The sequence below is a fragment of the Budorcas taxicolor genome, chromosome Y, assembly GCF_023091745.1.
Source record: "Budorcas taxicolor isolate Tak-1 chromosome Y, Takin1.1, whole genome shotgun sequence".
Classification (NCBI taxonomy): domain Eukaryota; kingdom Metazoa; phylum Chordata; class Mammalia; order Artiodactyla; family Bovidae; genus Budorcas; species Budorcas taxicolor.
The window spans coordinates 10,628,588-10,656,192 of record NC_068936.1 but is presented as its reverse complement, the minus strand read 5'-3'; the positions used below and the strand labels follow the sequence as shown (position 1 = coordinate 10,656,192).

Genomic DNA, 27,605 nt, shown 5'->3' with positions numbered 1-27,605 from the left:
TTCAATTCTGGTTTCCTTGGTGTGTATGGCCAGCAGTGGGATTGCTGGGTCGTATGACAGTTCTATTTACAGTTTGTTTGTTTGTTTGTTTAAGGAATCTCCACAGTGTTCTCCACAGTGGCTGTACTAGTTTGCAATTCCACTAACAGTGTAAGAGCGTTCCCTCTTCTCCACACCCTCCCCAGCATTTATTGCTTGCAGACTTTTGGATAGCAGTCATTCTGACTGGCGTGAAATGGTACCTCATTATCGTTTTCATTAGCATTTTTCTGATACTGAGTGATGTTGAGAATCTTTTCATGTGTTTGTTAGCCATCTGTATGTCGTCTTTGGAGAAATGTTTGTTTACTCCTGTCGCCTATTTTATCATGGGGTCATTTATTTTCCTGGAATTGAGGTTCAGGAGTTGTTTGTATATTTTTGAGATAAATTCTTTGTCAGTTGCTTCAGTTCAGTTCAGTTCAGCTCAGTTCAGTCGTGTGTGACTTTTTTGAAACCCCATAAATTGCAGCACACCAGGACTCCCTGACCATCACCAACTCCCGGAGCTCACGCAAACTCACGTCCATCGAGTCAGTGATGCCATCCAGCCATCTCATCCTCTGTCGTCCCCTTCTCCTGCCTCCAATCCCTCCAAGCTTCAGAGTTTCCCAGTGAGTCAACTCTTCATATGAGGTGACCAAAGTACTGGAGTTTCAGCTTTAGCCTCATTTCTTCCACAGAACACCCAGGAATGATCTTCTTTAGAATGGACTGGCTGGACCTCCTTGCAGTCCAAGGGACTCTCAAGAGTCTTTTCCAACACTACAGTTCAAAAGCATCAATTCTGCAGTGCTCAGCTCTCTTCATAGTGCAACTCTCATATCCTAACAAGACTATTGGAAAAACCATAGTCTTGACTAGATGGAACTTTGTTGGCACAATAACGTCTCTGCTTTTGAATGTGCGATCTAGGATGGTCATAACTTTCCTGTCATAGGGCAAGCGTCTTTTACAATTTCATGGCTGCAGTCACCACCTGCAGTGATTTTGGAGCCCCCCAAAATAAAATCTGACACTGTTTCCACTGTTTCCCCATCTATTTCCCATGAAGCCATGCGACCAGATGCCATGATCTTAGTTTTCTGAATTTTGAGCTTTCAGCCAACATTCTCACTCTCCTCTTTCAGTTTCATCAAGAAGCTTTTTAGTTCCTCTTCACTTTCTGCCATAAGGGTGGTGTCATCTGCATATCTGAGGTGACTGATATTTCTCCTGGCAGTCTTTGTTCCAGCGTGTGCTTCTTCCAGCCCAGTACTTCTCGTGATATACTCTGCATATAAATTAAACAAGCAGAGTGACCATATATAGCCCTGACGGACTCGTTTTCCTATTTGGAACCAGTCTGTGGTTCCATGTCCTGTTCGAACGGCTGCTTCCTGACCTGCATATAGGTTTCTCAAGAGGCAGGTCAGGTGGTCTGGTATCCCCATCTCTTTCAGAATTTTCCACAGTTTATTGTGATCCACACAGTCAAAGACTTTGGCCTAGTCAATAAGGCAGAAATAGATGTTATTCTGGAACTCTCTTGCTTTGTCAATGATCCCGCTAATGTTGGCATTTTGATCTCTGGTGCCTCGGCCTTTTGGAAAACCAGCTCGAACATCTGGAAGTTCATGGTTCATGTATTACTGAAGCCTGGCTTGGGGAATTTTGAGCAGTACTTTACTAGCGTGAGATGGATGCAACGGCGCCGTGATTTGAGCATTCTTTGGCTCTGCCTTTCTTTGGGACTGGAATGAAAACTGACCTTTTCCAGCCCTTTAGCCACTGCTGAGTTTTCCAAATTTGCTGCCATATCGAGTGAAGCACTTTCACAGCATCACTACAAGGGGGTAAATCCCTCAACGGACATTTCTTTAAAGAAGACATACAGATGGCTAACAAACACATGAAATATGCTGAAAATCATTCATTATGAGAGAAACAAAAATTGAAATTTAATGTGTAGTCATATCACACTGTTCAGAGTGGCCATCACCAGAAATTCTACAAGCACGACATGCTGGGGAGGTTGTGGAGAAAAGCTAACCCTAATACCCTGCTAGTGGTGACACAAACTGGTACAACCTGTATGCAGAACAGTTTGGTGATTCCTTGAGAAACTTGGACTGGAACTGTCATATGACTGAACAACCCCCCTTCTTGGCATATACCCAGAGGGGATTACAATCAAGAGAGACACATGTGCCCCAATGTTTATTACAATTCTCTTTACGAAAGCTATGACATGGACGTAATCTAGATGCACATCAGCAGATGAAAATATAAGGAAGTTGTGCTATATATTCAAATAGAATATTGCTTAGCTACAGAAAAACATATATTTGTGTCACTTTTAGTGAGGCAGTTCAACCTGCGGCCTATTATTCAGAGTAAAAAAAAAAGTTAGAAAGAAAGAGGCAAATATTGTTTATTAATGCGTATAAATGGGATTTAGGAAGACAGTAACAATGATTCTGCATGAAGGCTAGTAAAAAAGATCCACATATAAAGAACACACGCTGAGACCCAATGGGAGAGTTCAAGGGTGGGATGATTTGAGAAAATAGCATTGAAGGTACATTACCATATATAAAAGAGATGGCCAGGGCAAGTTCAATGCATGAAAGATGCATGCAACTCTCGTGCTGTGGAAGAACCCAGAAGCATGGGGTAACAAGGGAGGTTTGAGTTGTGTTCAGGATAGGGGGACACATGTATCCATGTGGCTGATTCATGTTGATGTACATGTCAAAAACCATCACAGTAATACACAGTAATTCTATTCCAATTGAAATAAATCATTTTTTAAAAGAAATATGAAGCAATAAAAAAGAATGCATTCAGAAATAGCAGGGACATGCTCCAGAATACAACCTCAACAGTTGTTTCATATCTATTCAAGAAAGTGGGCTTAGGAGGGGCAGAACACGTGTGCTGGTATAAAAGCTGAAAGTCGAAGAAGATAAGCTTGAGACTGCCACTATGCAGTTGCAGCATGACCTCAGTATCATAGTCTAAATAGTGAAAGATGCATGCGGCAGAATGCAAGCTTAGTAGATCGGCATGACTACTGTGGAGCGTAGGCTCAGTAGGAGTTAAATGCATGCACTTGAGCATCCTTTCAGGAGTGACGGTACATGTGTTTCAGAGTGAAGATAAACAGGTGCAGCACAAGTGCTCTAAAATGGTGGACAAATACTTGTAAGAAGGAAGGTTCAGAGTGGAAGCTCAGTATCTGCTATAGACTTAGACTTAAGTTGATGACAGTAGGGAAGACCACTAGATGATTCAGGTTTGACCTAAATCAGATCCCTTATGATGGTACAGTGGACATGAGAAAATATTTAAGGGATTAGGTATAATAGAGTGTTTGAAGAACTGCATATGGAGGTTCATGAAATTGTACAGGAGGCAGTGATGAAGACCATCCCCAAGAAAATGAACGCAAAAAGGCAAAATGGTTGTCTGAGGAGGCCTTACAAATAATTGAGAAAAGAACAGAAGCAAAAGGCAAAGGAGCAAAGGGAAGATATACCCATGTGAATACGGTGTACCAAGAAGAGCAAAGAGCGACAAGAAAGCCTTCCTTGGGGATGAGTGCGAAAAATAGAGGAAAACAACAGAATGGGAAAGACTAGAGATCTCTTCAAGAAAATTAGAGATACCAAGGGAACATTGCATGCAAAGGTGGACACAATAAAGGACAGAGATTGTACGGACTGAACAGAAGCAGAAGATATTAAGAAGAGGTAGCAACAATCTATACAGCAAAGATTGAAGAACTATGCAGAAGAGATCTCCATGATCCAGATAATCATGATGATGTAATCACTCACCTAGAGCCAAACATCCTGGAATGTGAGGTCAAGTGGGCCGCAAGAAGCATCAAGAGAAACAAAGCTAATGGAGATAGAGAACTCCAGTTGAGTGATTTCAAATCCCAATAGATAGTGCTATGAAAGTGCTGAAGTCAACATGCAAGCAAATTTGGAAAACTCAGCAGTGGCTACAAGACTGGAAAAGATCAGCTGTTCCAGTATACGCATTTTAGAGCTTCTTCTCTGTAGTGGTGAAATGTGTTCCACACAGAGTTAGACAGGACTGAAGCAATCCTGTGCAAATAGTTAGTTGCCAGGTTTTTTTTTGTTCAACCTGTAGCAGTTTTTTTCCAATGAGAGTTAACTGTGAAGGTGGAGCAGCTGCTTGGCTTTGAGGGACCCAGGTGGTGTCAAATGGGCAGGGTGCAGGGACACAGACTGACTACACCACAGGAGTTATGGCCCTGTCAGAGTCTTTTTTTTTTTTTTTTTTTTGAGCTCTTCTTTCTGGTGAGAAGAAGGCTTCTTTGGCCAGTCTTCTCCCTAGTTCCACCTATTCAGCCATTCAGAAGGCTTCCTTGCCTGGGATCCTTCTCTGTCGTTCCATGTGTCAGCACATAGAGAGAATTTCCTGGCTGGGGTCCTACTGTGTAAATCAGTGCATTTGACACTTAAAGGAGCATCCTAAGTGGGATTCTACTCTAGTATGGTGCATCAGGCACTTAAAGGAGGACGCTGGGTGGTGTCCTGCTGTGCATTTCAGTGTGTTCAGCATTTGATGGGTCAGCCTCACTATTGTAGTAACTGGTGAGGCTAGCATGTGGGGAGAGAGAGGCTATGGTGATTGCTCCACCCCCTACATGTGACTCGGCGTTATTGCCTTGCTTTCATGGCTGCCAGGCTTTCCTCCACAGGCATACCCTACCACAGTGTCCTCCTTCACACCCCCTCTCTCCATCTCTCCCCAGTAAACAGCAGCCTTCCCCGTGAATTGCCGCAAAGTCCTTAAACTGCAGCTCCCAGCCACGGGGCCTTTCAGGGGACAGATGCCCTTGTACAGGGTATGGACGGCTGCAGCAAGGACCCTCTGATTCTCATTGCACCTAGCTTTCCACAGATCAGCTGTTTCACTCTCAGCTTTAAATGTGTATTCTATGATTCAGACGATTGACCCAATGTGGGATTGGACCTCAGCTTCAGTGCCTTCACCCACTCAGGGCAGATCCAGTCCTACTAACCCTCCTGATTTCCCCCCAGTTCTTTCATCCTACTGAGTTTTGCGTGGTTCTATATATTCCTTTCCACTTGTCAGGTACTCCTGTCTGCTTTCAGCTGATGTTCTGATTACTCTTCTGTGCCTGAAGATGTATGCCTGATGTATCCATGGAGAGAAGTACTCCACATCCACCTACAGCTCCACCATCTTGTTCTCTCATCTCACGAGAGTTTTAGAGCACAGAATCCACAGTGGTAGTAGGTGTGCTATAACATGGGAGTTCAGATATACTCTTGAGGGCAAGCTCAGTGATTTTAGCACAGCTGATCTAAAGCGTGGATTTAGTGTTGGCCAGACATATGCTTCAAATGTTAAGAAAATTATGTATGGTGTGCCAATTCTAGAGCACAAGGTCAGTGTTTGTGTACCATTTCCTGTAGAATGCAAGTTCAGTTGTAGAAAGAGGTATGCTCCGCAAGGAGCTGAGCAGTTTTAGACATCTTGTGGTAGAGTACATGCTCAATAGTGGCAGGAACTGTGCTCTAGTGTGCATTCAGCAGTGGCTGGACGCATGTTGCCAGTGCCAATGGGATGGCTTCAGACAGCCTGCTCTAAAGTGCAAGCACACTAGTGGCAGAACGTGTGCTCCGGATTGCAAGCTAAGCTGTTTCAGTACTTCCAGGCTAGAGCTGAGATGCAGTGGTGATGCATGCAGGCTCCAAAGTGCCATCCTACTGTTTGTGTCACACCCGCTCGAGAGCACAGTCTTAGTAGTGGTGGGGAGAATCCGCAAAAGCACCATCTCAGGAGATGAAGCACGTGTTCTCTAAAGCCAAGATTCAGTATTTGAAGCATGCCTGCTCTAGATCATGGGTCTGTATGAAGAGGGGTATGCCTAAAGTGTGTTTCACTGTTGAGAGGCATGCTGAAGAGCTAAGTTCAGCAGATGCAGCATGCCTGCTCTACATGTGCTTCAGAGTGTTGTCTCAGGAGTTGCAGTGCCCTTGCTCAAGAGTGCAGACTGCTGAGGGACATGTTCTCTTGAAAGCTGGGTTTTTATTTTTGGTTGCATATCCAGAGATCAAATTCAGAAAATGTGATATACCTGCTCTGCCACACAAGCTCAGTAGTGGGAAGACAAGCCCTCAACAGTGCAAGCGCAAGGGTTGTGGCATATGTGTATTGTGATGCATGCTCAATTGAGGCAGGAAATATGAAGTACACACCAGGTCTGTAGTGGTGGCAACATCATCCATAGATATACAGGTACACTACTCACAGCTTGCACAGTCTAGAGTGCTGGGTGACTAGCAGCAAAATGGCTGGTATAAAATGTCACTGGGGTGATTGTTGCACGCACCTTCTCGAGCAATACCTCAAGGAAGTGACTTTATTCTTCAGAATTCAAGGTCACTAGTGGTCACACAGTTGATCTAGAATGACGGTTCACTCGTGGGTAGGATATGGGTTTTAGAAAGCAGCCTCCTGGAGTAGGTCCTCCAGAGTGCAACCTCAGTAGTTGGGACACCTGCTCTAGAGTGCAGGAAGAAGAGTGGGGAAAATATGCAACAGAGGGCAAGCCAAGTCATTGGCAATTTTCAGCTGCAGAGTGTAGGCTCACAGGTTTAAGCACACAGGCCATCGAGCAAGATTAGTAGTAGCGGAACTCATGCTCTATAACGCAGGCTCAGCAGTGATAAAGGAGTGTACCAGGGTGCAAAATCAGTAGCTGAAACATGAATATTTGGGGGCCTGGGCTTCCAAGTGGCAAGACACAGGCTTCCGAGTGTGAAATTAGCAATGGCCACACATATGCTCTAGACCACATGCCCACTAGCTGTGCCATGCCTGCTTAGTGTAAGGACTCAGAAGTGACACGTGTGCTGTAGTGCTAGGATTTATACTGCTGGGCTGCATGATTCAGTGTGCAGTCGTGTAGTTCAGGCATTCTTACTCTACAGCGCAGTCTCAGTGGGTCAGAACATTGGCTCTTGAAGGCACACGCACTCATGATGGGAGGTATGCTTCTGAGTAAACCTCAGTAGTGCAAAACCCATGATGAAATGTGCTCACTCTGTAGTCATGAGATCTGTACCCCCAGCTGCACGTTCAGTTACTGTGGCATGTGTGCAACTAGAGCATGTTCTCACCAGAGCCCGGATGCCTGCACTTGAGCTCATGCTCAGTAGAGGCGTAGCATGTCCTCCAGTGTTTAAACTCACTCTGTCTACAGGAGTGCTGGCTCAGTTGTGTCCAGAAGCAAACTTCAGAGTGCAAGTTCAGTAACTGTTCAGGCACGCCTGAACTACAGTGCCGGTTGAGTAGTGGCCTGACTTACCTATAAAGCAACAAGCTAATGGTTGTGATATTTATGCTTCAGAGTGAAAGTTCAGCCGGTGATGAACTCTTGCTCTGGAAGGCAATTTCAGTAGTGCAGGGATGCAGAATCCAGAGTGTAATACACCAGAAGTGTATGTGTCCTTACAACAGGCATGTTTTAAGGACAGGCTCAGTAGTGGCAGGCCATATCCTAAAGAGCCCGGGTTTAGGAGTGATGGGATGTATGCTCTACTGTGCAGTCTCAGTGACAGCAATGCACTGGTTCTAAAGCTTGTTAACAGTCTCAATTGCGGCAGGAAAGGGTGATCCAGATTGGAAACTTAAGTAGTTCCGGCGAGCGTCCTCTAGATGGCGGCCTCAGTATTGACAAGCGCGTATTCCAGAGGGCAAGCTCAGTGCTTGTAGCATGTGTGGTTTGACATAAGAGAAGGGAATGGCAACCCACCCCAATATTCTTGCCTGGAGAATCCCGTGGACAGAGGGGCGTCGTGGGCTACCGTCCGTAGGTTCGCACGGAGTCGGATAAGACTAAAGCGACTTAGCATGCATGCACGCATTGGAGAAGGAAGTGGCAACGCACTCCAGTATTCTTGCTCCGAGAATCCCAGGGATAGGGGAGCCTGGTGGGCTGCTATCTATGCGGTCACACAGAGTCGGACACGACTGAAGTGACTTAGCAGCAGCAGCAGCAGCAGCGGTTTCAACTCAGGGGTCAGTGATTGTGAAAAGCTTCTTGCATTTTCAGTCGTTACCGCATGCCAGGTCCGGAGCGCAGACGCACTTGGTTGTGATACTTATGCTCTAGAGTTGTAATGTATGCTGCAGAGCGCAAACTAACTAGTGCACCTGTCCTAATTCAATTCTTAGTAAAAGCAGAATGCAAACTCGTGATTTTAACCTCAGTAGGCCCAGCATGTGGCCTGCATGGCTCCTTGACCTCAAGCAGATTATGAACCACGCTCACGTTTCTGTCATGATCAGCAACCAAGATAAAGACTTTCTTAACTACAAGACTGACGTGAAGGTCAGTGAGGGAGAATGAGGGCATGCGTGTACGGGACTTGGTGGGGAGTTGGGGGGATCATGTTATCTATGTTCATGTGATGTGAGAATGTGCAGAGGTTTTGTGGAAACTGTTAATGCCTGCCTGGGAGGCAAGCTGAGGCACCTAGAAGCTTGTACCTTTACCCTCATCCCTGTCCTAGAAGGTGCAGGTGCAGAGCCATCCAAGGTCCAACGGCAAGGTGATCATTTCCTTTGGGGACAACGCCTACTTCTGGAACATGGTGATCATTAAGGAGTATTACCTTGACATCACTGGTAAGACATGGCTTCATGGAGGTGTAGGTGTGTTAGGGGATGGATGATCCACCTGCGGAATCCACCCCTGTGTTCCCTGTCTTTCTGCAGGGTATAGGGCGCGTTATTCCACGCCACTCCACTGGTTCTTGGACTTTGAATGAGGAGCACCCAGCTGCAGGCTGTATATCAGGAGTCTTAAATTTCTCAACTGGTTGTCAGGCCACAACTGCCCAGGATCGAACAGGATTGCTGAGGTGGAGTTGCTTTGGGCCTGCATACAGTTGATGACTGATGTTGGAGTTCTTGGATGCTCACGAGAGTGTTTGGGCCTGGTCAGCCCTGGGCTGACCTTGCTTGTGTTGCCAGCAGATCATTGGTCAAGACATGTGGGACAATCCTGTGACGTATTACCCGAGGAAGGAAAGTTCTGCTCCGAGCGGTAACTGACAGAGACACATGCGGGGAGGGTGTCTGGAGGCGGGCCCTGAAGGGACAGCCGTGTCGTGGTCAGGACACTGTCCTTTTCCAAATGGGGATGCTCAGGCTCATGCAAGCTGGCTGCAGAGCCAGGCTTTGGGTCCTGCATGTAGCACATGACCTGCTGAGACTGGGGGCTTTGGAACTCGGTGTGTCCAAGTGAAGCAAGTCTTCCTCAGTGCGGGAGTCCAGGTGATACTACTAGAAACAGGATGAATTAAGTATCTTTGTCAGAATCTTCTTTCCATGTGTCAAGCCATCCCCCAGCCTCCTGTTAGTCAATGAGTTTAAGAATGCCTGTGCCTTACACTCCCACCCCTTACCCTGGGAAAGCCTATCATTGAAAGGGCGTCCTGTCCGGTGTCCCAGGGCACCTGTGTGCTGACCTTGGGATCTTCTGTGAATTTACACATCCACCAATCGGCGTCTCTCCACAGCCACACATGCTGCGCTGGAAGCTGCTTCAGGCTGCCTTCGGAAAATACGGAAGTGCTCAGGGAGGAGGTGGACAGGGAGCTCCAAGGGCAGGACATGGTGCCTACTGACGCCATCTCCAACAGTGCTGGACATGGTGCCTTCAGCTCCTGAAACACCTGTGTTCCCTGTACACGTTTGTGTCTCTGTATCAAGCCTGTAATTGTATACACGTGTATGCTTGTGTTGCCTGTGTTTATGTGTGTATGTGTGTGTGTGTGTGTGTGTCTGGTCCAGGGAAAAAGCAGAGATGAAGGCAACAAGAGAGGAGATGCCAAGCAACCAGAAGAGGAGACACAAGGCATCACAAGTCTGAGGGTGGTTGCTCACTGTATCTCCGCAGTGACCCTGTCCAGGATGGGAATGAGGAAAGGATGGCCAGTAGTAACACAGGAACTTGGCTCCAGACATCTGGAATTAGAGGAAATACAGAAACACGCTCACCATTTCTCCCGTGTTGTAGTATGTGTTTGGACCAGGAAGAGCGGGTGCATGGTCTCTGGATTCACCCAGGGCAAATCAAGTGGTGTGGGGATTTCAAACCACCGCCTGTGGAGCCCACAGTCTGTGCGGACATGAGCCGGCATGCGGAAATGGTGGATGCGGATACAGAGGACCTGGGATGGTTGAGGAGGCTAAGGTCTTGCTGAGAAGGAAGAGACCTGAAGGAGAAAGAGACACAGATTGCCTGCTGCACTGGAGACTTGTTCCACACACATAAAAAGGAGACCCGGGAAAGTCCTGGACCAGGGCTGCCCAGGATCAGCCCATCAGCCAGCACGCTCTCTCCATGAGGGTGGCACACACTGGCACGATGCGACAGAAAATGCAAGACATGCTAATAAGGTAGGTTGTCCGTGCAAAACCACAGGCATCCTAAGAGAGACAAGGTGTGAGCGTGGCATGCCTCCAGGCACTTCCAGTCTCCTGGTAGTGCAGAAAGGCGAAGAAAGTGCAGGTGTTGGTGTACGCGTGTGTTCCTCTGCCGGGGTGTGCCTATGAGGGAGGGAACAGGGAGGAAGCAAGGATGGTGGGCTCATTGCATGTCCCAAGGGACCTCAGGAGAGCGGGAGACAGGGAAGCCCCTGGGGGCAGTTCAGGGCCTGCTGGTTTTCAGGGTCTAGGGAAAGTCCTGCCCAAGATACCCCATGGCTCATGCTGGAAGCCCTGACGTAAATTCCTTCTGTCATCTGGGCCTTGCCTGTGGCTTTTGGGGCCTGAGGGGCAAAGGTGTGTGTCTGCACCTGAGAGAGGATTCTAGCAGTCTTGCTGGAGCAGGCTGTCTGGTGTTTTCAGAGGGGATTTGCACCATCGGAAACTCAGAGGGAAGCTGCGTCCTGGCTGACCGTCTTCGATATCCCTGTGCCCAGCCGAGGACTGGCTTCCTAGGCACACGGGCTCTGTAGGTAAGCAGGGATGCCTGACTGTAAGGAGTCCTACCTGGGCCTAATGAGACCAACTGAAAGAGAGTATTCACATTTAGCAAATCAGTGAGGGTGGGTGGAATCAAGCCCTCTTGTTGTTTTTGAGATAGAAAAACTGCTATCTGCCCAAGGGAGGCTTGATCTGTGGGCCCAGTAAGGGCAGGTTTCCCAGGTCATCATCTGTTGGGGGATTCCGTGGGTCAGGGTAGTCATAAACACAAGGGACTACGTGTGGAAATGCCACCTTATCTTTATGGCCTCAGGTTGCACGCCTTGTATCAGAAGTGGCCCTTTATCTATGTGCTCCTTCCTCAATACATGGTTATGTATTTATATTTTTAAAAGCTTTATAACTTTTTGTTATCAATATACATATGGAAAAATACATAAGTCAGGAGTGTACAGTTCCATGGATACTCACCAACTAAACACATCCACGTAATTAGCATCCAAATCAAGAAACAGAACATCACCGGCAACCCTGAAAACTCTCTTGTGTCTCTCCCAATCACCGCACTCCAAAGATAACTAGGATATCTGACTTTCAACGCATAGATTAGTTTGGTCTCTTTTGGACCTTTACATGAACGGAATCATACAGTATGCATCCCTGTGTCTAGCTTACATTACTTACCATTATACTTAATGAGACGTATCTATGTTTTCCCTGCAGCAATAGCTTGTTCGCTCTTGGCCTACAGTTCAAGATCTTTCTTAAATCTACATCTTGGCAAACTCATCTTTAAGAAGTAGATTGGCGATGCCCAGCTGGAGTTCTTATCATGTTCAATTTTCAGGTGACTTTCCATGTTTCAGTGAAGACAGTTTCTGCCTCTTTTTTTGGAACACTATTTCACAAGTCCTGACGTAGAAAATGTTCCTGAGAGTCTGAATTTTCCTTCCCAAGGATCCTTTTTATATTATCTAAATACTCTCCCTGGGACCATTATATTTTTCCAATGATAGAAGACTATTATTGTTCCCTCTTAGTCATCTTTTTGGCAGTAGTGCCTTTCTCCTTGCTTTCGCAGAACAACGTCTAAATGTCTTTCTACCTTCTGCCATCATTTTGAAGTTTAGGGTCCAAACCCATCAGCGAAATTCCAAGGACCATGTCCAGCCAATGGACACACACTGGGTTGTAAACAATCTTCATCTAAGGGAAGAATTTGGTTTTCTCTTTTTAATTCTTATATTTTTTATTTATTTTACTTTACAATATTTGTATTGGTTTTGCCAAACATACACACGAATCCTCACAGCACTGGATCACACACAGGCCCATCACAGTCCCTGGGGGCCCTTGGAGGCTCGGACATCTCTTTGGCCTCTTCCTGCTAAAGGGAGATAGCACTTGGAAGCACAGGTAGACAGGTGCACATCGAAAGCTACACAGATAGAAAGAACAGGGGGCCTCACTCAGAATGTTGTGGGCCCTAAGGGGTGGTAGGCTAGCAAAAGGGACACGGATTTGACCAGGAATGACCTAGATAGGTGCACACCAAGAAGACAGTTCTCCAAGTCAGCTGAGCCCAGACGTCCTTGTTTTCTGGTGCCCTGAAGGATTGCACAGACAATGGATCAGAATAGCCTGACTGGTACTGGGAAGCTGTCCAAGGTGATGGGAGAATGCAGAACGCAGGTGCCTGTCACTCAGCTGTCCAGGGCGAGCGTTTCCAACCTGCCCAATTCTCTGCAGATCGGTCCCTGTCAGGAGAAAAATGCCAAAATTTTGTAGCCTTTGAGGCTAAATCACAGAGTTAGAAGTGCAACCTGACATGATCGATGAGCATGTGAAAGAAAATAACCAGGACAGAGAAACTCGGGTGGTTACCAAAACTCATGTTCCTGGAGAAGAAAGCTTGTACTTCTGCATATCTGCAAGTTTCCTGTCAGGGATATTAGTGTGTACACACGCATGTGTGTGCATGTGTGCGCACAAAATTGCCTGACAGTACGCTTGTGAATATGAAGTGTCGGAACTGACCCAGCCAGGTGATGGAAGTTGGATAGCGAAAACATGAAAGCCATAGGGAAAGGTACATACTCAGGCCATGAGACGCACTGGAGCCAGGGTACCAATGCCTGTTATCTCACTGAGTGAGCAGTTTCTAAGTGGAATCACAGTGGTGCACCCAGGAAGCCTGGCAGAAAGGAGAGGCAGGAAGAAATTGACTGGGGGCCACCAGGGAGAGTGCAGAGGAGCCAAGACACAGAACAGGCTGCAATGCCAGACACAGAAGCCACAGCGGGTGACCCCACAACCCTTTGGACATGCAGCTACAAAGGCCTTTCCATCCTTCTCGAACACTGGGAATTCTTTCCCTGACCGTACCGTGAGCATGAGCAACACTTGCCGTTTATGTGAGGTTTCAGAAATGGACCAGCACCGCAGCATAGGCACTTGCTACCTGCATAGTCTTCCAGTCTGAAACGTCACTCTTTGTACTCTTTGCAGAAAGCATATATAGGGGGTCACGACTATACGATGGATGGCTTAGATTGTTCCTGTTGCTGCCCCCCGCCCCACAGGATTGGGTAACTGGGCAGGCTGGTACGTGTTCTCAGATGGAGAACAGAACCACCTGAAAGGGCCTCGATAGGGTAAATGGGCAGACGTACATGTCTCCCGCACCAGTGAGTCACGGAACTTAACAGGGAGTTGTCCTTAGCGACTCACTGGCAGGAATTTGAACAAGGTTCAGGGAGCTTCCTCATGCCAGCAGAGCATGCCCCATTTCTCCCTCTGTGAAAAGTGTGGCCAAGCCACCTCAGGCCTGTGCAGGTTCATGTCTGTCCAGTGAGGGAGGGAGGGTTACCCGACCCCTTCTGCGGTTCAGCAGGGACTGCCCACTGTTGGCTTTCAAGATGGAGAAAGCACTCTCGAAACCTGTGGAAAAAATAGCTGATCTCCCGTCGGTGCAACTCACTCAGGAGGAGAAGGGCTTGCCTTCACTCCAAGGATAAGCTTCTCCTATAAGCGCTGGTGTCCATAGAGTGGCAAATGGCAACAGCACCACTTAAAGAGAAGGAGACACACAGACACCAGCCCTGGAACACACAAGGAAGGATTGCTCCAAACAGTGCTATGCCAAAGCAGAGACAAAGAGACAAAGAGAGAGCTCTATACCCTAGGGTCCTGGTGTCCCTGAACAATGGAGATCAACGTGGCAAACGGTGGGGTTTCTCCCTACTCCCCTAGCATCCGGCCAGCAACAGTCTGTCTGTCCCATGGAGAAAAGTATCCAGCCACTTGGCACCCCTGTGTATCCTCTGGATACTCAGGGAGAGCTCCCAGATATTGAAGGTCCTGTGGGACACAGGAGTGTGCTGTTTGGATTGTGGATCAGGAAACCGTGGCTGGAATTTCCAGAACCAGATCAATGACAGTGCCTGAGGTAGCGGCAGATGCAAAACCTGCTAGCTCTCTGGATCAGAGTCTGGCCACGTAGTGGAGCTGGATCCCAGGAACCACGGAAGATGCCATCCGGTCTAGGGGCGTGTCCATCGTGTGCTGTCCACCACCCTCTCGGCCACTGATCTAGATTTGGGTCAGCTGCCTGTGCATGGCTCACAGCCTAGGGCCCTGCCTGTATGGCTGATGTCCCAGGGCCCGTTCACCCTGTCCTGGGCTGCCACCGTCCGTTTCTATAGTTCAGGCCACCCACCCCCCCGGCCCCCACACACACGCGAGCCATAGCCTCTGAAGCATGCCCCACACTCCCCACAGCAAAAACGCTAGTGGGCCCCACAGGATTACTGCACCCTGGGCCGCCATTGCTCACCACTTGCTGTGGTGCTATTATGTCCTGTCCCTTAGCGTCTGACCCAGGCTGGGGTCATGGCCAGAGCCAAGAGGAGCATGAGAGGAATGCGGGAGCGTCCTGGGACCCCAGACCTCCTTAGCTGTGAGCTCCTTAGGTGCTCAGGGGGATGGGGCCCCGTGGCTTGTCCTGGTGATGCTGCGCATGGCTGGGACGTTGCAGCCACCAGTGGGCACGCCAGGCAAAGATGCCACCCTCTTCAGAGTGGAGGCAGGAGAGGACGGCGAGGCCCAGGTGGACGGAGTCGTGGCAGGGATCAGACGGGGTTTCCAGCTGCTTCCAGAGGACATCATTGAGGATGTGGAGGTTGTGCCGCATGAGTAACAGCAACAGGGGTCCTCCCTGGAGCTGGAGGAGAAGACGGTGGAGGAGCAGTGCCAGGAAAGGCCTGGAGGCCCGAGTGAGCTCCCGGCACTAGATGTGATGCAGGCACTGGCGACCCTGCAAGTGGAACTGAGCTCTGAGCCTGAGAAAACCTACAGGGCCTACGTTTGGTTCATGTGCAAGAGCCATGAGAGGAGGAAGCGGGACTTGGCTCAGAAGAGTGCCATCATCCAGGGCATCCCTGGCTTCTGGGCCAACGTGGTATCCTTCCTGCTACTCCTTGTGGTCCGCTGCTCAGGAGGAGGGGGAGGTGCAGAGGCAGGAGCAGGAGGAGGGGTGGAGGCGAGGGGGCAGGATGGTGGACCCTGAAGGAAGTGTGGTACTAGGCAATTGGTAGGCTCCAAAGGCACAGCTGAGTAGAGTCTGGGCAGGGCCACACCTGTAAGTGTCGCAGCCATGACCCTGTGTGTCTACTTCAGGCCTGCATCTGAGGAGGAACAGCCTCTAAGTCAGAAATGACCAGAGACAGTACACCAGAGCCGCCTTAGCTGACAGTTATTGTTGTCAAGATGAATGATTCCTTAAATAACTGAGATATGGGAGTCACACACACACACGCACACACACACACACACACACACACAAACCCACAGAACATATGTAGACATACACTAGCCAACCCCAACCCCTTTGCTTTCAGACATGGTTTGTCACAACGATTGTTAGTCCTACCATGTAGGCAGTGACATGCCACTACCCAGCATACACAGGTCTGGGAAATAATAGTTATCAGAAACAGCCCCTGCCTGGGGAATGCAGACCACCTCAGATACAGAACACCATCAGGAACACAGAGCCATGAGCTTGTCTGATGGTATGGCAGGGCCTGAGCTCATCAGTAGTGGCTGGGTAAGCAGAAGTGCCCAGCATCCTTGAAGATGCCTCTTCCCGTGTCCTTCTTCCACCCCAGACTAGGGCTGATGCGCCTGGCTCTTCTGGGCCCAGCATGTGGCGTAAATGGCTCCTTGACCTCAAGCAGATTATGAACCACCCTCAAGTTCCTGTCATGATCAGCGACCAAGATAAAGACTTTCTCAGCTACATGATCGACTTGAATGTCAGTGAGGGAGACTGAGGACAGCTGGGCATGGGACTTGGTGGGGTGTGGGAGGATCATGTTATCCATGTCCTACACTGTGAGAGTTTGGAGAGGCTTCGTGGAAGCTGTTAATGCCTGCCTGGGAGGCAAGCTGAGGACCCTAGAAGCTTGCACCTTTTCCCTCCTCCCTGTCCTAGCAGGTACAGGTGCGAGCCGTCCACGGTCATGCAGCAAGCTGATCTTTTCCTTTCGAGACCACCCCTATTTCTTGAAAAGAGTGATCATAAAGGAGTATTACCTTGACATCACTGGTAACACGTGAGTCCGGGAATGATGATTGTGGGTGTGCAGGGGTGTGGATGATCCACCTCTGGGATCCACACCCATCTCCCCTCTCTTCCTGCAGGGTATAGGGGACATCGTTCCACTCCAGTCCGTTGGTTCTGGGACTTTGAACAGGGAGCACCAGCTGCAGGCTGGACACCAGGAGCCTTAACTTTCTCAACTGGTTGTCAGGCCACAACTGCCCAGAATCAAACAGGATTGCTGAGGTGGTATTGTTTTGGTCCTGCATACAGTTGATGATTGTTGTTGGAGTTCTTGGCTGCTCGTGTGAGGGTTCAGATCCTGGTCAGCCCAGGGATAAGCTTGCTCAGCAGCAAAGTGTTGCCAGCAGATTATCAGCGAAGATCAGTGGGATGATCTCCTGAAGGACTACCCCAGGAGAGAAGATTTTTCCATGACAGAAACACGTGTGGTGAAGGGGTCTGGAGGTGGGCCATGAAGGGACAGCCTTGTGCTAGCCGGGACACTGTCCTTTCCCAAATGGGCTTGCTCAGTCTCATGCACGCTGGCTGCGGAGTCTGAATTTGGGCCACGCATGTAGCAAGTGGCCTGCTGAGACTGGGGGCTTGGGGATTCAGTGTGTCTGTGAGTGAAGCAAGTCCCCTCAAATCAGTTGTGGTTGCAGAGTTGAGAGTGCTAGGTGATACTATTAGAGGCAGGGTGAATTAAGTTCCTTTGTCAGAATCATCCTTCCATGGGTCCTTCCATCTCCTGGCCTCCTGTTGCTCACTGAGTTTGAGATTGCCTGTGCCTTACACTCCCACCCCTTACCCTGGGAAGGCCTAAAATTGCAAGGGCGTCCTCTCCGGGGTCCCAGTGCACCTGTGTGCTGACTTTGGGATCTTCTGTGAAATTCCACATCCACCACTTGGTGGCTCAGCACCACCACACATGCTGCGCTGGAAGCGGCTTCAGGCTGCCTTGGGAAAATACGGAAGAATTCGTGGAGAAGGTGAACAGGGAGCCCCAAGGGCAGGACATGGTGCCTACTGTCGCCATCTCCGCCATTGCTGGCCTCGGTCGCCTTCACCTCCTGAAACACCTATGTTCGTTATTTGCATTTGTGTCCCCGTGCTGAGCGTGTGTGTGTATACACACGTGCTTATTTGTGCTGCCTGTGTGTGTGTGTGTGTCCAGCCCAGGGCAGAGGCAGAGATGAAGGCGGCAGGAGAGGAGGTGCTGAGCAACCAGAAGAGGAATCATGAGGCGACCAGGCTGAAGGTGGTCAGTCGCCGTATCTCTGCATTGACCCTGCCCAGGATGGGAACGAGGAAAGGATGGCCAGTGATAACTCCAGACTGTGGCTCCAGATATCTGCAATTAGACCAGATACAAAACATGCTCATCAGTTCTACCGTGTTGTTGTGTGTGTTTGGATCAGGAAAAGGGTTTCATGGTCTAAGGATTCACACAGAGCAAATCACGTGGGGTGGGGCTTTGAAACCACTGCCTGTGGAGCCCTCAGTGTGTGGGGCCACGGGCTGGCCTCTGGAAATGATGGACGTGCCTATGGCAAGACCCAGGATGGTGAGGCTAAGGTTCTGCCGAGATGGGCAGAGAGCTGAAGGAGAAAGAGTCACAGATTGCCTGCTGCACTGGAGACTTGTTCCACACACATGTGACAAGGAGAACTGGGAAGGTCCTGGGCCAGTGCTGCCCCAGATCAGCCCAGCAGCCAGCACACGCCCTCCCTGAGGGTGGCACACACTGGCACGGTATGACACAAAACATGAGATGTGCTAAAGTATGCTGTATCTGCAAAACCACAGGCATCCTAGGAGAGACATGCTGTGAGCGTGGCATGCCTCCAGGCACTTCCAGCCTGCCTCCCTGGCAGTGCCCAAAGGCGAGGAAAGCGCAAGTGGGCTTACCTGTGTGACCCTATGCCGGGATATGCCTGTGAGGGAGGGAACAGAGAAAAGACAAGGGCGGTGGGTAAACTGCATGTCCCAAGGGACCCCAGGAGAGGGAGACAGAGAAGCCCCTGGCACAGTTCAGGGCCTGCTGGTTTTCAGGGTCCAGACACTAGGCAGTAGCGGTCCTGCCAAAGATACCCCATGGTCCATGCTGAAAGTTCTGACATGAATTCCTTCTTTTCTTTGGGGTCTTGCCCCTGGCTTTGGGGGCCTGAAGGGCAAAGGTGCACGTCTGCACCTGAAGGAGGATTCTGGTAGTCTTGCTCAAGCAGAGTCTCTGATTGTGTTGTAGGGGATCTGCACCCAGGTGACACTCAGAGGGATGCTGCCTTCCAGGAGACCGTCTTGGATGTCCCTGGGCCCAACCGGGCACTGGCTGCCTTGGCAACAGGTGCTGTGTAGGGAAGCAGGGATGCATGACTGTAGGGAGTCCGACCTGGGCCTAATGAGAGCAACTGAAACAGAGCCTTGGCATTTAGCAAATCACTGAGGCATGGGTGGTTCAAGCCCTCTTGGTCCATTTCAGATAGTAACACTGCTTTCTGTCCAACGGAGGCATTAGCTCTGGGCCCAGAAACTGCAGGTTTCCCAGGGCATCATCCGTTGGGGGACTCCATGTGCATGGGTAGTGTTAAACACAAAGGAAGATGTGTAGGGATGCCACCTTACTTTTATGGCCTCCAGTTCCATTCTTGGTATCGGAAGAGACCCTGTATCCATGTGCACCTTCTTCACAACCTTGCATCAGACCCAGGCCTGTCACAGTCTCTGGGGGCTTTTGGAGGCTCAGGCGTTTCTGGCCTTTTCCTGCTACGTGGAGATAGCACGTGGGGGCACAGGCAGATGGTGCACACAGAACGCTACACAGATAGGAAGAACAGGGGGCCTCATTCAGAATGCTGGGGGCTGTAACGGGTGGTAGGCTAGCAAGAGGGGCACAACATCGACAAGGAATGACCTAGATAGGGGCACACCGAGAAAGCAGTTCTTCAAGTCAGCTGAGCTCAGAGGTCCTTGTTTTCTGGTCCCCTGAAGGAATGCACAGGCAATGGATCAGGCCAACGTGACTGGTACTGTGAAGCTGTCCAAGGTGATGGGAGAATGCAGAAGGCAGGCACATGTTATACAGCTGTTCATGCCAAGAACTTCCAACCCTGCCCGCTGCTCTGCAGGCCAGTCCCTGTCAATAGCAAATGCCAAGGTTTTGGAACCTTTGAGGATAAGGCACAGAGGTAGAAGTGTAACATGACATGATCGATGAGCAAGTGAGAAAACAAGGACAAAGACATGTGGGTGCTTACCAAAATTCACGTTCCTGAAAAAGAAAGCTTGTACTTCGGCATATGGACAGGTTTCCTCTCAGCGATGTTACTGTGTACACACATATGTTTGTGCACATGTGCGCGCAGAAATTTGAGTGCTTACCAAAATTCATGTTCCTGGAAAAGAAAACTGTACTTCTGCATATGGACAGGTTTCCTCTCAGTGATGTTACTGTGTTCACCCATACATTTGTGCACATCTGCGTGTGGACATTTGAGTGCTTGCCAAAATTCATGTTCCTGGAGAAGAAAACTTGTACTTCTGCATATGGACAAGTTTCCTCTCGGGGATGTTACTGTGTACACGTGTATGTTTGTGCACATGTGTGCGTAGAAATTTGAGTGCTTATCAAAATTCATGTTCCTGGAAAAGAAAGCTTGTACTTCTGCATATGGACAAGTTTCCTCTCAGCGATGTTACTGTGTACACATGTATGTTTCTGCACATTTGCAGGCAGAAATCCCTGCCAGTTCGCTTGAGAGTATGAGCTATTGCAACTGACCTAGCCAGGTGATAGAAGTTGGACAGCAAAAACATGAAGTTCTTAGGGAAAGGTACATAGTCTCTGGCCAGCAGAAGCACTGAAGCCAGGGAATCGCTCCCCGTTATCTCACTGAGCAAACACGTTCTAAGTGGAATCACAGTCGTGCAGCTAGAATGCCTGGCAGAAAGGAGAGGCAGGAGGAAAGAGCCTGGGGAGTGTGAAGAGGAAAGTCCACTACACCTGCAGTTTATGAAAACTAGAAAATGTACCTAATGTGCTGGGAGGACAAACTGTACTTAATTAATTGACTTATCTAAGAGGATTTCCATCCAAACAGCCAAAAGTGCTTCCTGGTCTCTTCTTGCTGCCTGTAGTAAAACATGAAGGGAATTTTTCTAAAAATTTGGCAATTTTTCAGTCTTTTAAGACGACAGAAGATGTTAAAGTTAATGACTCTCAAGCAAGATCATATCCAGGGCATTGAGATTAGGTGGTCTAAATATAACATTTTACACCACCAACAGGCCAGTTCTTCTTCATATTATTTTTTATAAACAAAGGTGTTCTAAAGGTGAGTGTGACTGTAAAATTGTTTGGTAAGCCTCAGAAAGCTGGAAGGGGATGCCTCATGGCATTATTTAGTCAGGCCAATACCCTCCAAAGAGTTTAGGGGTGTCACTCCGAGATCCTTTCAGTCACATAGTAAGACTTCTACCAAGGTTCAGGGTGTTATCCCTCAGCTATCTCAGCAGAAAACCAAGACAGAGTAAGCCTTATTATGAAGACATGTGTGATTGTGGCTTTGGAGTCGGGTGCTTTGCCATGAACACCAGTAAGAGTATCAGGAGACACACCAAGGTTTTAAGATAACATATTTAAGTTCAGCTCGGACTGCAAGGACCAGCAATAGTACAAAATAGGAGCTCTGGACTTCTACCTTCTACAAGCAGGAAGCAGGCTAGGGAGACTGTTTCATGTAACCATATACTAGCCACCTTTCATGCAACGGCATCACGTCAGGGGTTAGAGTTAAAAATTCAGAGACTGAAGCCGAGGAAGTTTCCAGGCCTTAAATACTAATCAAAGGACTGCCCACAAGAACCCATGGGATTTCACAACTGCTACTACTGACTCCCATCTCCCCTCCCCTTTCTGGAACAGGAGTGTCTATGAAGGTTATCTATGCCCCAACATACCACCACTGTATGTCGGCTGTGAAAGGGAGCAGATTTACTCATCTCTTTTGCTCACACATCCTCCGGTCTAGAGGAACTACACTTGTATAATTTGAACTGATGTGTTGGAGACTTGAGAGGCTCTTGGACTGCAAGGAGATCAAACCAGTCAATCCTAAAGTAGATCTCTCCTGCATATTCATTCGAAGGACTGATGCTGAAGCTGAAGCTCCAATACTTGGGCTACCTGATGCGAATAACTGACTCTTTGGAAGAGACCGTGATGCGGAAAAAAATGAAGGTAGGAGAAGGGGACAGCAGAGGATGGGATTGTTGGATAGCATCATCGACTCAATGGACTTGAGTCTGAGCAAGCTCCTGGAGTTGACGGACAGGGGAGCCTGCAGGGCTGCAGTCCATGGGGTCGCAAAGAATACGACACAACTGAGCAACAGAACACTTGAGATACTGTACACGTGGACCCTGATCCATAGCTGGACCTGACTTAGACGACAAGGTCCTGAACTTCAAGTTAATGCTATAACAGATAAATCGTTTGAAAGCATTGGCAGGAAAATGCATTTTGGACATACAAGCATGTAAACAGTCTCCGGCCATCTGTGTACCACGCGGTTTTAAACTATGTCCACGGTTCCTTCCTTCTCCCCTTCACATGTGTGGTGGACTTAGTGGCTCACTTCTCATGTTAGAATATTGTAGAAACGAACAATGAAGCGTCTGAGACTAGGTCATAAAAGGCACTGCAGCCTCCTTGCTCATCCTCTTGGATCACTCACTCTAGAAGCCAGCTTAGTCATATCTTGGGAACACTCACGTAGCCCTGTAGAGAGGCCCATGTGAAAGAACCGAGGCTTTCTCCCAACAGCCAGCAAGCAAACTGGTTTCAACAGCTATGTGAGTAAGCCATCTTGGAAGGAAATCCACCGGCGCATGGCAAGGCTTCAGAGGATGGCAATCTCATGAGACACTGAGCCACAACACTCAGCTGAATTACTCCTGGATTCGCAACTTTCACCAGCAGTATGAAACTATATTGTTTCAAGCTGCTAGTTTTGGCTAATTGGTTATGCAGCACTCGTTCATTAATGCACTGCCAACTTTGGGCAATGCCTTTATTCAGGGCTGCCTGTCCATCTAGTCCAATCTAATCCAGAATCTGCTACTTCACTTTAGAAAACACAGCCCACCCTTGATTTGACCACCCTCAGTATCAGATCAAATATCATTTCACTCACCTGAATATCTTATCAGCCTTGCCTAGCCTCAGCAATGATCCTCTCAGTTGAGCCAGAATCCACCCTCACCCTTATAGTCCTCTTAATAAGTTTCCATCCACTGACACCCATTCTGTTATTGTTGTCCATTGCTTTTCAGTCTCCCATCTCTGTTTGTAATCCCATGGACCCACCCTGTTCCTTAGCTATAAATCCCAGCTGCATCCCTGCTGGAGTCAGACATAAGCTCAATCTCTCTCCCATGTTATAATACCCCACTGTAGTACTCTTACCTTGAATCAAGTTTTCCTTACCACCTTTCGGAAGTGTTATGAATAATTTTTTAACATTGCCAAGTTCTGTTAGTAAGGATAATTCTCAAAGGAATATAGTTTTATACCTTACTCTCTATACTATATTCATTTGGCGGAACAAATATCTAAAATTAAAACATTTTATGTTTTCACCATACAAACAGAAAATATCTTTGAAACTACATTTACATATCTTAAAACATGTAGGAATCTGAAAAGGATGTGTGTATAGACATGTCAGTGTATACACACACATACCCTCAGAGCTCCAAGGAAAACTTAATTCTCAGCAAACGATAAATTAAAACATTCAGCCTGAAAATAGTGAAATCTTTGGAATCAACTTGCCAAAAATCTTAGACAATGAAATTTTAATTAAAAACCATGTATACATAAAAATATTTGGGATTCAGACAAAATTGCTAAATAAAGATAGGTCAATCCCTAAACCATCTATGAGAAGAAAAAAAAAAAGAAATCCTCAGTATCATGTAATAACCTATAACGGAAAAGAACCTACCAAAGAATAGATACGTATCTGCATAACTAAATCACTCTGATATACATCTGAAATTCAAGACTGTAAATTTAATACATTAACAGAGAAAAAAATTGTAAAGAAAGCTTCTAAAATACAAAGTTACAAAGGAAAAAATCCTAAGAATGTAGAAAGTATATATGAATTGAAACAAAAATAGAAAACAACAAAAATAAACCTTGTTGGGATAATAAAGCAAGAGCTGCTTCTTGGAAAAAGAAAATCAGAAACATTGATACAACGGTGGCAAATCTAATAAGGGGACAAGGAGGTTAATTATGGGATTCTGAGAGGATAATATTCAACTCTGAGTGGAATTACATTTGTTTCAGGAAAGGTCCAGTCAAGCAAAAACCTGGAGAAAGAAAGGGAAGGAAAGAAAGAGGAAGAGAGACAAGGGAACAAAGCAAGAAAAAGAAAGGAACGAACGGAGAACGAAAGAAAAGTAAATGTCTCAACAAATGTTGTAAACTATCCAATCAAACAATTCTCTTCAAGATCTAAAAACAGAAACGGAAATTTATTAAGCCAGATACTCACTGCTTTTGATGGTACTCAGAACAAGAAAGCCCATTTACACATCACTATTTAGAAGTTCAGAACTGGCCAACACCAATACGATTATTTAAAAAAATAAAAATATGCCATGTTATTTATAAAAAGACAGCAGAAATAATTTTTTAAAATTATTTCTACAAATACTAATTTTACTTACAATGTTTGGCAACATTAATAAAATAATAAATTTTTCCCGAAAGAACAAGCACAGCAGACAAGGAAATTCACAAAGGGCAGTAACAAAATAGTCATGTTGACAGATCTTCAATATATTCGTAAAGAAAACAAAGTGTCATTGTGTGAACAAAATATAGAGGTATCAATAGAAAAACAGAGGAAGCTCCTGAAAGAACTCAACTCACTATTAACTATCTTTTATTTGCAGGCACAGAATCTGACTCAAGTTACATCTAAGAAGCAAAGCCCTGAGGTTATTATCTCTTCGTTTGTGTGTGTGTGTCTGTGTCTGTGTGTGTGTGAAAATTTAGGAAATTTAGGCTGGAGAGGGAAGAAGAGGATAGAGACTTCAAGTGCCTTGAAGGAGGAGGAGGAAAGAGAGGGGGTTGGAGATTTGATTGTGTTATTTGAACAGCATTGGTGAAGCTCAAACAAGGGAGGTAGCAAGCCATGCAGGCCTACGGGAAGAGCATTTCCCGAAGAACAGCACTTGCAGTCTCTGGATCGGGAAGAAATGGAATTTGATGCAGGAAAACCAAGGCCAGTGTTGTCAAAAAGAGTACATTCGTAGGGAAAATAGTAGAGTAGAAGGACAGAGAATGGAAGAGAGGAAGCAGTCAGGGACCATATTGCTGGAACCTTTTAATTTGGCAATAAATACAACTTGTCCTCCTTAGGAGCATACTTCACAGCAACTAACAGTAACAGTGTTGATAATACTCAGCAACAATAAAAACACATAACTAAAACATTTCGTATTTTTTACTACAGAAATCGAAGAAAGGAGATAAGAATGCAATAGTCTGCGTATTTATTTATACACAGAGTTTTCACCTGAGACCAGAATACACACACACTCTTTATACAACTAAAAGTGGTTTAAGCTGACACTCAGCAAAGTGCTTGGGCCCAAGTAAACTAACAGGAAAGGCCTAGTAAAATATTCAAAGTGCAAATAAACCAATCAAGCTTCGAGTAAATAAACACAATTTATTTGAATTTGAATTTACACTCAGGAAATTACCTAAAATGGAGACAATAGACTCACTACAGCTTAATCATCTGTAGTCCTTCCTCTTCAGTTCTGAGAGGGATGCTAACCCCTTGGTGATTATCACTTTCCAGCATTTTGGGAAAGCTTAGAGGACTTAAATAAATTGAGGAGTGGGGAGAGTGGGGAGAGACAAAGAGGAGGAGAAAGGAAGAGGAAACGGAGAGATTGCTCCTGGCATAGGTCTACAGACAGGATCCCAGCTTCCTTGAATGGTGCACAGAGACTGCTAGCTATCTGTGCCAGAAGTGGAGAAGGGGTGACATTCAACTCCAGGAGGAGACTTAACTCCAAGAACCTACAGAGGCAGCCAAGTGTGCTGATGTTCAGGAACCAATACTTAGAGGGGTTGTACCCCACAGGTCTGTGAAAGAGCCCTTGGAGACCGCAAGAAAAAAAGGTTTCCACAAGTATAATCACAGATTAGATGGTTGGCGAGATTAGAGGAAGGATAACTCTATGACCTGATAATTACTGAAATACATGAGACAATTCTTGCACATCAGACTGTGTCAAGAAAGACTGAAACTCAATTAGTTTGATACAATGGGAAATTACACACACCAAGAATTAGCTGTTAACGCTACTACATTTGTGTCCAAGGCAAGATAAGATACAAAACTGAAATCTTCACATGTTCAACTAGGGTAAGACACATGTAACTGGAAAATATAAGGAAGAGTTCTAAAAAGGGTTTAATCACCCTGGACTATTTTTATCCGCCATATTTACTATTCTTGGACAACTCCATTGTAGCTTAAGGGTAAGAGAACTCAATTTAGCCCAATTCAAAAGCTGAACAGATTTCCTGTGTTTGATCCTTTGCAGTTAAAACTATGGGTCCAGCACAAATCAAAGTGGACGTCAAGGCTCTCTTTCCTTTGGGAATTTTAACTTGCTTTGCTACTGTGTCTGACACAGATATGCCTACCTCATTGGGACTACAGGCCAGCCAACTGGCAAAGGGGACGCAATGAATCAAATTCCCCTTTTGATCACTCAACAGGAGGTCCACAGGCACCAGGTCTCATTCTATTAACTATCTCTGCTTCTCCAACTGCAGTCAGTGATACACAGGGCCTGCTTGATGCTTGCAAGGGTCTCTCACCAAACACAGGCATTGTAACCGTTGGCTTCCTTGAGATGTCCCTGGGCTAGGTAAACGCACTCTGAGACAGTGTTCCTTCTACCTTGGCTCTATGCCTGGAGTGAATGTATGCCTCTTCCTCAGCTGGGACAAGAAGCCACAGCTCTTCACTGATTAAATCCTGTGTCTGGTCCAAACTCACATCATAGCTTCTCCATCAACTTCTCCACTGCACGCTTTCAGAGCCAGGTTATCTTCGATCAGCCCAAGAGGCACTTCAGAGAGTGACATTCAAATCTGGCTATATAGCTGATACTGAGAACTTCAAGGCATGAAAACAGTTGAAAATTACGTTGCTAAAACACTCTACAGATTATATGTATACTAGAGCTTTCGAACTTACAAGTAACATCAGCTACCGAAATAGGTTCTTACTTTTCCTTTCTCCACTTCTCTCATTCTCTCTCTCTCACACACACGTGCACACAATCTTTTTACATGTTAAGACAATTATATGAAAAACAGATAATAGATTTTTAAATAACATCTCAATACGCAGATCAAACGACATTGTACTTCCTGTATTTAAAACAAAATCACATAAATTACCCATCGGTTTCCCTATATTTGATATTATTGAATAATGCTATAATTTGATCTTTTTGGTTTTAATGGGGTTTTTAACTTTGACTGAAATACTTGCTTCAGACTTACTGAAAGCAGAATTAACTTTTTTCTTCTTTTTTTGACCTCCTACTTTTAGATTTGGGGGGTGATGATTCAAAATCAGATGTGTTCACGGTAATGGATGCTACTTCCACCAATCCTGGTTGAAGGGGTTCCAGTGATACCTGAATAACAATTTTTGTTTCAGGAGACAATCCTTCTAGCTGCTTAGGCTTCTTAAACATTTGATGACACTGGGTCTTGTGCTCCCTTTCCTCTTTGGAAGTTAAAAACTGTAGCCGACATTTGGAACACTGGCGAAAACTCTTTTCCCAGTGCCCTCTATGATGATGTCCGTAGGCTGTTGCAGTTTTAAAAATTTTGAGACAAAACAGGCAAAGTAAATTCTTAGTG

At 46.8% G+C, this 27,605-nt stretch overlaps 1 pseudogene; it reads left to right on the top strand.

Annotated features, from left to right (window-relative positions):
* Positions 1-15,043: 15,043 nt before the first annotated feature.
* Positions 15,044-17,106, top strand: LOC128070987 (testis-specific Y-encoded protein 1-like; annotated as a pseudogene).
* Positions 17,107-27,605: the final 10,499 nt, after the last annotated feature.